Source organism: Bacillus rossius, chromosome 1, assembly GCF_032445375.1.
Source record: "Bacillus rossius redtenbacheri isolate Brsri chromosome 1, Brsri_v3, whole genome shotgun sequence".
NCBI classification, from domain to species: Eukaryota; Metazoa; Arthropoda; class Insecta; order Phasmatodea; family Bacillidae; genus Bacillus; species Bacillus rossius.
Window position 1 is genome coordinate 104,498,289 of NC_086330.1, and position 12,527 is coordinate 104,510,815.

General features: G+C 38.9%; 2 protein-coding genes across 5 annotated transcripts in view; one reads left to right on the forward strand and one right to left on the reverse strand.

Moving 5' to 3' along the window:
• LOC134541362 (zinc finger protein 862-like) overlaps positions 1–12,527 on the reverse strand; it is a 103,329-nt gene that overhangs the window by 62,248 nt on the left and 28,554 nt on the right. The window contains exon 1 of one of the 2 annotated variants that reach the window (XM_063384796.1): positions 6,915–7,245. The exons of the other annotated variant lie outside the window; for it this stretch is intronic. The gene's annotated coding sequence lies outside the window, so the exon portion shown is untranslated. Of the gene's footprint in view, positions 1–6,914; positions 7,246–12,527 lie in introns of those variants that run through there. 2 annotated transcript variants of the gene reach the window in all.
• LOC134541327 (probable G-protein coupled receptor B0563.6) overlaps positions 1–12,527 on the forward strand; it is a 336,950-nt gene that overhangs the window by 46,765 nt on the left and 277,658 nt on the right. The window lies entirely within an intron of this gene.

Consider the following 12,527-nt stretch of genomic DNA (forward strand, 5'->3'; position numbering starts at 1 on the left):
AATCATTCTCCCTACGAAATATGACACTATACACGATAATTGTCCATCGAAATAAATATGTTGTCGCCGTGCCTACCATGGAAGTCTAATTTTTATATACCTACTTGGAATACCTTCCAACCAGGTCTTGTTCAATGTTACGCGAGGCAAGTGTCTTCCGACCACGAGGACAGGCCATGTACAATGTCAGGCGTATAAACCAGTCGTCTCCGAAACACAAGGCAAATTACGTCCTGAGTACATACTTATCGATGCTAATTCGTCGTCAAAAAGGAATCACTTTCTAAAAATAAAGCACATTCGTCAAAAAGGAAGTGCATTTAAAAAAGGAAAGCAAATTTAACGAAAAGGACACACATTTGTACGGAAATTCCACTTGGTTGGATACGATCTCATCGCAGGGATGCGATCTCATCGCAGGGATGCGATCTCATCGCAGGGATGCGATCTCATCGCAGGGATGCGATCTCATCGCAGGGATGCGATCTCATCGCAGGGATGCGATCTCTTCGCAGGGATGCGATCTCTTCGCAGGGATACGATCTCTTCGCAGGGATACGATCTCATCGCACGGATAAGATCTCATCGCAGGGAAGCGATCTCATCGCAGGGATGCGATCTCATCGCAGGGATGCGATCTCATCGCAGGGATACGATCTCTTCGCAGGGATACGATCTCTTCACAGGAATACGATCTCATCGCAGGGATACGATCTCATCGCAGGGAAGCGATCTCATCGCAGGGATGCGATCTCATCGCAGGGATGCGATCTCATCGCAGGGATACGATCTCTTCGCAGGGATGCGATCTCATCGCAGGGAAGCGATCTCATCGCAGGGAAGCGATCTCATCGCAGGGAAGCGATCTCATCGCAGGGAAGCGATCTCATCGCAGGGATGCGATCTCATCGCAGGGATGCGATCTCATCGCAGGGATGCGATCTCATCGCAGGGATGCGATCTCATCGCAGGGATACGATCTCTTCGCAGGAATACGATCTCTTCACAGGAATACGATCTCATCGCAGGGATACGATCTCATCGCAGGGATACGATCTCATCGCAGGGATACGATCTCTTCGCAGGGATACGATCTCTTCACAGGAATACGATCTCTTCGCAGGGATACGATCTCTTCACAGGAATACGATCTCATCGCAGGGATACGATCTCATCCCAGTGACCATCATAAGCTTGATCAGAATAATTTAGTTTAACTCGTGATTTCATCGTTTCGGCCTCAGTACATCATCACAATCTTCTGTCTTGAGAGCTTCCAAATCTTCTATGTTGTTCTCATTTTATAAAAAAAAAACTCTTGTTGCTGGCATAGTTTCCAAAAATATTATTTAATCCTTCAGCCTGAGTAACAGAAAATCCATCAGAGAATTCTGTAGGAAGATCAAATCCTTCATGACTCATCTTAGGAAACTTGTCATTATTTTCTTCCTGTAGTACTGTATCTTGTTTCCGTTTCTATAATGCTGGAATCTCATTACATTTCAAGGCAGGCGATGCTGATGCCCAAGTGTGATGGTTTATGTCAACTCTACATACATTTGGTCCAAACACCACACTGACTTGTTCTCAGAAGATGAAAAAAGAGTACATTCGCAGGTTTTGATGTGTTTTTTTTTTAATTTATCACTTCGTCCAAACTGAAAGAAACAATTGTTGCAATGTGAAATTTTCCGCAAAGGACTCTTTGTACAGTTGCCTTTCTCATGATGCCCAGCATTGTTGGTTTTAGTGAACGACATTCCACTGCACCGACACATATATGCTAACCATGTCACTACTGCTTTTGGAACCACGCTGTCTGTCATAAAAATGTCATCAAAATCGTCTTCCATAGTTCAAACAGACAATGGTCCAACCAGGGTCGAACACACTCACTTTCAAAAATTTTTCGCCAATATGGTCGCTCTGATATGCATGCATTTAAATATTTCGTCAGCAGAAGTTAATAATATCTCGTACAAGAAAAATGTTGCAAGTATTTCGTGTTCCTGCCAACAGATGACACCACGTATTATGTTGAGGTACATATTATATATTTTTTTTGTGGGATACGGGATGCTCACAAACGATCGCAAAAGAAGGAAGGCTAGAAAAAGGAAGTTCGTCTTGCAGGATAGTGTTTCTCAACCATCTCAAGGCATACTAATCGACTCAGAAATGAATCTCTTTTGTTGGAATTAAACACAATAAAAAATATTGTAAGTGCTTATTTAATAACAGGAATTCAGCATTTCAATAATATTCTGAACACAATTTCAGGTCTAATCTGGAATAAAAGTACATGCAGCGATTGTTTTTATCAGAAATAACCTGAAGTAGACGGAGAGAGCACCAGAAGTCTTCCCAAGGAAAAAATCAGGAGTACACGGAGAAAATCTACAGATGTAGGGTCAGGAATAACCAGAAACACTCGGAGAATATCAGCAGAAGTCTCACCAAGAATAACCAGGAGCACAAGGGAAAACAAACCAACAAAATATTGACAGGAAATAAACAAGACTATACGGAGAAAACCAACAGAAAATTGATGGGAATAATCAGGAGCACATGGAGAAAACCATCAGAAGTCTCGCTAGGAATCAGGAGCAAGCGGAGAAAACAAACAAATTTTTATTCAAAATTGAGACGAAATTGGGAATAATATAATATTTTATACGAAACTCCCATGCAACACCACGTTAACGATGGGTTCCACTACTACTAGCGCTGTTAGTTCGCAGGCCGCCGCGAGCTTCACTGAGCCGACGAGACGCCAAGGCAAAGGACAGGAAGCTGCCAGACCTGACTGTATGACCGTGGGGCGGACAGCGAGCGGGGGTTGGGGGACGGGTGTCGGATGAGAGAGCGACAGCGCCAGGAACTAAGGACGCCCGCAGTCGTCAGACATCGCCGCGGGAACAGGCAGCGACCGTGACGGCTGTTCGTCGGAGCCGAGCGCGTGGCGAGCAGATTGTCGTCAAGGCTCGGTCTCGCACGCCATGTTGGATTTTTTTTTTTCATTTTCTAGTCATTGCTATTATTTAAGGGCTACCTCTGTAAACATAAACTGCTTCCTCCCATACTTGTATTGTTCCAAGATTTTCAATATGTATTCACTTAGTGTAATATCCGTTGAAGAAGAGATCGTGTTAAAATTTCATAAATAGCCCTTAAATTAAATAAATGACAAGAAAAAATATCTAAATGTCGTTTAAGACAGAGTCTTAAATCCCAGATCTTCCGTAAATGGACCAAATAGGTCATTATTTCTCCAGTAGGGGTTTTTTAAGGTTTAAAACTATATCACTTTCAAAACTGCTCATTTTGGACATGTTGAAGGGATTCTAGCTAATGTTTTCCACGCGCTTAATTTATCTACAAAGTGGAAAAGGAGCATAATGTGACTCGGCGCAAAAAGAGATTGCGAATACCTACTACATTTTCGTATTAAAATGTACATTTTAAACAGTCGCCAACGCAATCTCGCGATATGCACCCAGGTCCCGTAACTAGTTCGGAGTTCAAAGTTACGTAACTTGGGGACTTCTGGTAAGGACGGTTAATTTAGACCTCCTCCCAAGGAAGCGCCGCCTCGTGACTGGAATTTTTTTTTAAAAAAGTTTCATTATTTGTGGAAAGTACGGTGCAGCAGCGGCAGCCAGCAAGCTACGAGTACAGTCGGCGCTCGGTGCCTGTAAGAGCGGGACGGCCTATTTACATAACGGCTCTCTCGGTAAATGTGTCAAGTGTAGCCGATCGACCCAGCTCCCGCTTCAGAGCCCCATTCCCTCCCCTCCACCCGCGCACAACCCCTACTCGCCAGCCGCACGAGCGCCGCCCCCGCAGAGAGATGCCCACATCGCAGTGGCGCGACAGCCAAACAGCGCGTCGTCGTGAGCATGCGGTGCTCACCCCACGACAATAATACCTAGCAAATATTCATAACATGTTTGTTGCTGTTACATTCGCACCAAACACACGCCATCTATCAATGTGTGGTTGTATTTATGTATATATACATATATATGTATATATGAATGTGAGTTAATTTAAATTTAATCCTCCTTAGTAAAACATTTCAAAGAACCCACAAATGAATATTGTAAACAAAACCTTTTTAAGAAATACTCGATTAGTAATTTTTTTTTGCGATGCCCCAGTCCAACCAGATTTTAAAAAAAAGGAACAGAATATTGACGCTCATCTCGGTAACGGTGTTGACCAAGACGCAATGGAAGTAGAAAAATCTTTCGAATCCGGAAAAGTCTGTCGCGCCCGCGAATTTAGTCGCACTTTTGTCGCAGATGTGTCGGACTTAATTCGTTGAGAAATTAAATAAAAAACTATTTTATTCACGACCCTTCCGTCACGTCGGGTCCGTCGCACTATCGTGACTCCAGCAAGCGAGACGGCCGGCGGATGTTTTCAGACTGGATGTCACGCTTCCGCCGCGTGCGCTCTTGCCCCGCAGTTCGCGGCCGGAATCCACGCATGACTTAGAAACACACAACTCAGAACAATCATAACTTAGAATTCTTGAAATAAATTCATTTATTTTAAAACTGACATAAGTTAGAACTATCATAACTTTAAAAAATCCCTTTCAGCACAGCCTACATGCATAGATAGATTTCGATGTACCTATTTCTTCTGGAAATATTTGGTAACTTATAAAAACTTCTGGAACATTTTAAGAACTTAATTTACATAGCATATTTATGTTCTCCAATACAACAAAATGATTGCTCATTTTCCATGCAGCGGGAATATTACGACAATTTTTAACTAAATGTATCCACCATTAAATAACTTACAACGCATTTCATATTGTATACCAAATAAGGTAATTATATAATTGTTTTAACCTTCAAACACTATTATTCTTCATCCCTTGCACTAATAACGTGGTCGAATAAAATTTTTCTTTGCACCAAGGTTTAAGATAATATTAATATTGTTTAAAATAAATTGAAATGAATTTGATACTAAGAAATTTTGAATTTTTTATTTTAATTTATACACCTGTTTTTACGGTAATATGTCGTTTCATCAAAAATTGTTTCAGCCAAAGTTTTAGATGGAGTTTAGGATTTATACAATAAATTATAACTGATTTTATAGCAAATCTATTAAAATAAGAAATGTTCATTTTAAACTTTAAAACCTAGTTATTTTCACACCTTGCAGTAATAGTTGTTTAGCTAAAAATCTATTTTAACAATAGTTTAGTCAATATTTAGAAAGTTAAACAAAAATAATAATGGATTCCGTAGTGTAGGTGCATGGTAGGAAAGTTTTATTTTTCTTATTCCAATCCCAACTTTCTTCAATTCCTTGCAATAATGGTTTGTTTTATCAAAAATTGTTACAGAAAAAAGTTTTAGATAAAAATTATAAGATTTACAAACAATTTGAACGGATATTTAATGTGAGCCTTATAAGGAAGTTAAGAATTTTTTGTCATTCAACATCTGTTTATTCCACCCCTTGCAGTCATTGTAGGTCGTATAAAAATTATTTCAGACAAAAGTTGTAGATAATAATTAAAGGTTTTACATTACATTAGCACGTATGTGATAGTGTACATGGTACGGAAAAAAAGATAATTTTTTTTTAAAATTCTACCCTTGTTTTTTTAATCTCTTGTAGCAATGGCTCATCTTATCAAAAATTCCTTCAGACAAAAGTTTTAGGTAATTATTATGCGGTTTACAAACAATTCAAAGGAATTTATTAGTGTGTATATTTAGGGAGTTATGTTTTTTTATCTTCAACCCCTGTTATTTTCCACCCCTTGCAGTAATGGTTGGTCATATAAAAATACTTTCGGACGAAATTTTTAGATAATATTTTTATACATTATTATTTTAAAATTTTTTTTTCACCCCTTTGCAGCAATTGTTTGTCTTATCAAAAATTGTTTCAGACAACGTTTTACATAAAAAATAAACAGATTAACAAACACTTTGAAGGAATCCGATGGTGTGCCTACGAACAGACTTATGATTCTTTTTGTCCTCCAATCATTTTTTCCCACTCCTTACAGTTATAGTTGGTTGTATCAAAAACTTTTTGAGACAAAATTTTTGGTATTGCTCCTACGAGTTATAATACGTTATAAATTATGTTATATTTTCCATATTATGGGAGCTATAGAGATTTTTAATTTGTTCAATAAACCTTCCCCGTTTCTACCCCCTAGGTCGGAAATTGTCCATTAATGAATTAAACCGAGATATTTCACAATTAGATTTTATATATCAGTTTGGAAGTGATTTGTGAAAAATTTCTGCTGTTAGTGTGTCAACAAAATTGTGATATATATAAACTTTTGGTGTCTATGGACTGCAACCGCGCTGCTGCGTAACTCCCGCAACGGCGCGATTAGCAACTCTTCCCCACACTCATGCCCCAAGGCCAACCAAAGGTAAATAGCTTATTCCCTTATTCCCCGGGCAATGTGTGAGTACCATTATAAAAACACAAAAAATTAAGTGCAGTCAACATTTACTATCAGACCTACTTAGGATTACAACCCCCTCCACGTATACATTGCATGGAACACATAGATGCCCTATACAAAAATATATATATATAAAACTATAGTTAAACAAAAAATCTAAAGTCCTGTGCGCGCACTTTCCCGTTTACTCGCGGCTCATACGGCAGTCCTCATGATAATACGTAAACGTACTCGAACTGTGTCCGTGCACTCCATCCAAATTATGACTATGTGGGCCCGAGTGACAAGTTCATTAACTTCTTTAAGTTCATTCATCCACTACAAAAATTATTGCCGGTCCTGAAGAAAGTCAAATTATGTTGCGAATCACAGTCTATTTTAGCATTTAGTATTTCACAGCCCCGACCTTCGCCTATTCTGGCCATAACAAGTATGAGCGTCGACTCCTTACTTTGAGCATGTTGAGTGGGGCCCCAGCTGGTGGTCAACGCGCCTCCGCGCCGCTGCCACACCGCGGGCCAGACGGTCGCACCGAACCATCCTCCTGCTGTCGAGTCCGGCTTGCAAGTCCCGTACCGCACACTCGCGCGCCACCGCTGAGCGCGTCACTCGGCTACGTCACCATCGAGCTTCTTCGGCCGTCCTCGGGTACACTCGAAACAACGACACCCACACATGACTAGACGGCCGTTGAGAAAACGGTTTCACGTTCTTAGAGTCCGCCTAATGCAATTAAATAAAAAAACTAATAAACATAACTGTGAATAATGAAATAACAATAACCAAATAATTAAATTATTAATTACAAAAACAGTTACCGGAAACGGTAACAGGACCATGAAACGAAAAACTATATAAATATATAAACATTTTCCGGCAGTTGCACCATGGGAACGGCTACAATAATTAGTATTAATTCTAAATCTACCTAAATTCCACAATGCAACGTTGAAAACGTTGTAACATACGAAATAAGAACCTAGAACATTACTTCTTATAAACACACAACTTATAACTGTCATAACTTAGAAACGTACAACACTCATATAACTACACTGTATTTTTTTTTTTTTTGGAAATGGAACAGTAATATGTATGTAAGATTACAGATATTTGTAAATTTGTACATTTACTTGAAAACAACTTTACTACTACAAAATAGTATTCGCAGCAATACTGGGTTCGGATTCTTACCCGGGCATATGCTTTTTGCTGTCCCAGTACCTCCAATAGTTAAAATTATTTGTAAACCGTTCCCTGAATAGCTTTGCAGTATTAACTGCGCACATTAATAATCATAATAAAACAAAATAAAAGTCAAATTGTTGAATTATCGATTATATTTTCCGTCGTTTAAAAAGGTTATGAGTGAATGAATAATCATTAATATAAAATTATGCGCCAATTTGCGTAAGAAATACTCAGCATTATCTCGAAAAACGTATTTTATACTTGCAAAAAAAAACATAGTCATGTGTGCGTAACTATTTCCTATAAACTGGTTTCCAAAGAAATATTTTGTAAAAGCACAGAAATATTTTTTTCCGTGTAAGAGCTATCAACAGTTATAACCACTAAATTTAGAACAGGCACAACGTAGTACAGAGTAAGTTCTAAGTGCACTCCCTCCTCGGCAGGGACGTCGGAACAGGGGGGGGGGGGGCAGCAGGGGCGAGTCGCCCCCGTGCTGTTATGCATGGGGGGGCAAGAGTAGCATTTCGCCCCCCTCCTTTTCCCAGAATAAATGTTTGGTCCTAGTAGTATTTTTCTCAACCAGTAGTTACAAACGTTGCATTGGTGATCACATTGATTAGAAAATCAAATTTATGATTGTCAATATACTGTAAAATGATTGCAAATTCCTAGATGGTATTTTATTTAAATTGTACTACATCTACTGTCAGAGTAGTATTTAATACATACTCCGTCATCAAATTCTTGGAATGGTATATTTAATATTTTGGTTCGGAAACTCATTAAATAGCACAATTTTGCATCTAAAATTCCAAATCTTTCCGGGGGAGGGCCCCCCGAACCCCCCGCTCTTAGACTGAGGTAAGTGTGATACATCTTTTCGCCCCCCCCCCTCCCACTAATGAAAACGTTCCGACGTCCCTGCTCCTCGCAGACTCGCTCGCGTTGCCCGCAGCTCTTGGAGACGAGTGGCAGTCCTCCGGGCCGTGTGCCAAACGAGCACCTCGCGCTGTCCTCACGCGGGATGAGCACGCAGCCAACTCAACATGCTGGGGCAGCGAGCTGGGTCACAAGGTCCAGCACGGATAATCACACCAGCAACTCGTATTAGCTAGGATTGTACTCAAAAAATTATAACTAAGGGAAATGTTTATAAATCAGAATCTCTAATTATATTCTTTGAACTCAGGAGCTAAATCATTGGAATAAGTTTTGACGCATCTACCTCAAAATATTTACAAGTTGTAGGTAAAAGTATTTATTTAACATGTGAATGTTTATCGCTTGCTGTGGAAAGGGACCACACAGTTCATGAAGAAACTCCGTCCAGCGTGGTGTTTGTAATTGTAAGGCTGTATTTATTTTTATATGGTTTTATGCAGCGAGAAGAATTTTTTTGCAGTGGCTTGAATTATAATGCTACGGGTGGCGAAGAGATTTTATGACGGGGCGAGGGGGAGGGTCACCCTTAATGACACGTCCTGACTGCGGTTCTGGATTCCTCACTTGCCTTGGCCTTTTTTTTTTTACTGTAATATATCGTTTAATTTCTTAATTTGGCAAATACCATCAACCTATCATATCTTTAGACTGTTTTGACCCTGCAAAGTGCGTAGAACGTATAGGCTATCTAAAAAAAAAAGTATAAATTATTATTTTAATTTACACAGATTTAGTGATTTTTAATAGTTTAAGTAGTTAAGTTATTAATAAGCTTTTTTTTACAATGTTTGAGTACATTTTAAACATGAATTTAAGTCGTGTATAATGGTTTGATCATTTGTCGTTAATTACAGTCCAACCACACAGTTGTGAATAATTAAACAGCATACGGGTGCATGACCACCATATGAATGTATGACAAATCTGTTCAAATGGACTACTTTGTTTGGAAATGTTCCTTAATTTTTGGATGTTAAAATCAATCTTCGATCTCCAAGAAAACGTGATCATACATATTGTTTTGTTTATAGTAGGAAGTGTAGTTCCACGCGTTTAATATACTTTACGCTCACAGAAAAATAGCTCAAATGTGGCTATATTTCCAGCTTTGCGGTGTTAATTCAGATTTATGTGGTTAATTGAAGCAGAAGTATTTTACAGCTACATCATATTTTTCTCTTTTGCGCACACACCAAATAAAGACATGCTATTCAGAAACTACTATTTAGACATATTTCAGCATGAAGCTTAGACAGAACTTAATCTTGTAAACTGGACGTACTCGTGTACCAAACATCGAGGGGTTGCACGTGTGTTCTACTGTCGAAATTCAAACATAACTCCTCTTTGCAAAACACGACACAAAATAAACAGAAAAAACATTTTTAAAAATCACCCACAGAACGAAAAAAAATTAAATGAAAAGCTATGAAGCAACACATTATAGCAGTCCCATAAACACCAATAAAATAAATTGATTTACGCAAGGAAAGCGTTTTTGACTGAAGATCATGTCAAAATGGGTTCAGTAACAGCGAATAAAGATCAGGCATATAAATCCTCGCCTGCAGGAAGGAATAAAATAATAACTACTAATATCCAACGACTGCAGTGAAAAAAAATTGGATCATGAATTGTGTAACATTAAAAAAAAAAAAAAAAAAAAAAAAAAAAGCAGCTGAGATAATAAAGGCAACGCAACAAAACTTTGAGGTTCCTACTGAAATGATTCCGAGGGGGAAATGGATCACGTAAACGGAGCGGGATCTCACGGAACAGTGTCCACAGTAGCACGCAGATGGAGACAAACCCGTACGGATTAGCTCGGCAATGTTGAGCTCCGTGCGACCAATAGAAGCCGATTGTAGCCATGTTTGTTCTTGTCCTAAAAAAAGTTAAAAATTGTTTCAAGTACAAGAGTAGCGAGTGTTTTATCATTACTTTGTGATCTGTCCGTGCTATTACCTCGAAGTTTATTTTTTTTCAACTAAAATACATTTTAATTCGTAACCCATAAACACAATCTCAATGGTTGCCGTTTTTTCACGTTTCCGTGCATTGCGAAAGTAGCAGACGCGACAGTAAACTGTTCCGAGAGATCCGTCTCTGTTTTCGTGCTTATGTAGAACGGGCCTAAAAAACATGATAGCGAAATACTGTGAAGGGGATATGAAACAACTCCCAACTCCAAGTACAACACGAGACAGAATAGATGCAACGTATGATTTCCGGGATAAACAAAACGCGGTCGCGTAATAAAGATTTCCAGGAAGCGATCTAACACGAGCTGCAGAAGTTCGCGGGAACAGTATGCCGGGAGGAGGCGCCGTGCATGCTCGCGTGTTTGCAGAGCGTGCCGCTTGGCAGCGCCAGCTGCGCGCCGGCAGGTGACGTCACGCGCGGCGCTGATCCCGGGGAACACGGCGGAAACGATATCCACGCAGATAATTGGGTTTTGCTGGGCGTCCCGGCGAGATTGGGTGAAATTCGCTGTTTCTTTCCCAGTCCGGACCGCCTGGCTGCGATTGGTTATCCGGCTCCCCCCTCCTTCCCCCCCCCCCCCTTGTCGACCAACTAGAACTGCAATAATATACCTATATCCTTGTTATTTGAACCAGACTATCAATATCCATCAGTTCGTGGAAATAATTTCGCATGTTCCACAAATACGTAGTAGTTCTCATATTCGTACTGTATTCGAAAATTTGTCGTTTTATCTCAACCTCCGATGGCCTATACAAAAAGACAAATTAACGTGACATAAAAATGTTACCACCAAAAGTTCAGCAGGATCCTATTTACTTTTCTACATAATCGTTAAAACGATCGAGGCATCTCGATGTATTCTTGGAAGAAGTTAGCCGCCAGTGAATAGACACAGGGCTCTCCCCCTAACAACGCTGCTGTGAGGAAGATAGAATAATAGTGCCGCGCATTCTGCCCCACTATTCGCAAATCTTGACGCGGGTGGCAACATTTTTATGTTATGTCAATATGTATTTTTATAGACCATCGGAGGTTTAAATAAACAGCCCTTGTACATTATCAAAATTTATTTACAGGGATTCAATCTACTAAAAAAAAAAAAAAAAAAAAAAAAAAAAAAAAAAAAAAAAAAAAAAAAAAAAAAAAAAAAACATAATTAGATGGGCGTATTAAGGCGCGACCTCCCACAATATTTTGATTTTTTAAAAGTTTTTTTCGTCATTACTTTTATTTAAGGGCTTTTATAAAAATTTAAGTTTTTTTTTCTGCCACAAAGATTTTCAATAAATATTCACTTTCTGTAATATAACCGGTATAACAAGACGCAACGTTTTACTCCCGTTAAATTACACTAAGTAAATATTTGTTAAAAATATTTGTAGCATAAAACTGCAAGGATATCGGGCGATAATTTTATAAATAGCCATTAAATGATAGTAGTGATTAAAAAACGAAAAAAATCAACATAGCGTATGATACCACCTCTTAATTAATCAGGAGGAATCATCTCACAGTTAACTCAATCCTAAATCAATGTGTGTGGTCATACATGCATCAGTCCTAGGAAAACATTAATCTGACTTTTATTGCAAATAAACGTATAATACAAACTTCGGACACGTAAAGGTTTTTAAAAATACCTAGCGTGATAAATATATAAAAAGTATTCATTTTAGGAAAATACTCTAAAAATGATTCACTTTTTAAAACCTAACTATATTCTCTTTAAAAAGACGGTAATAACCTAACCGAACCCAACCCAGGTTAGGCTAATTTTTATTTATTTCCTACAATAGTTCTCAAAGTCTGTGCTTTTGATGCGCTTCGTTTATTTTCGAAGCATTTTCGATTCATTTTGTGCGCACAGTGTAGGCATTGTGGGTTAAAAGAACAAAAGGATAATACAGTGCATTTGATGCGCTTCGGCTAGTTTCGGAACAGC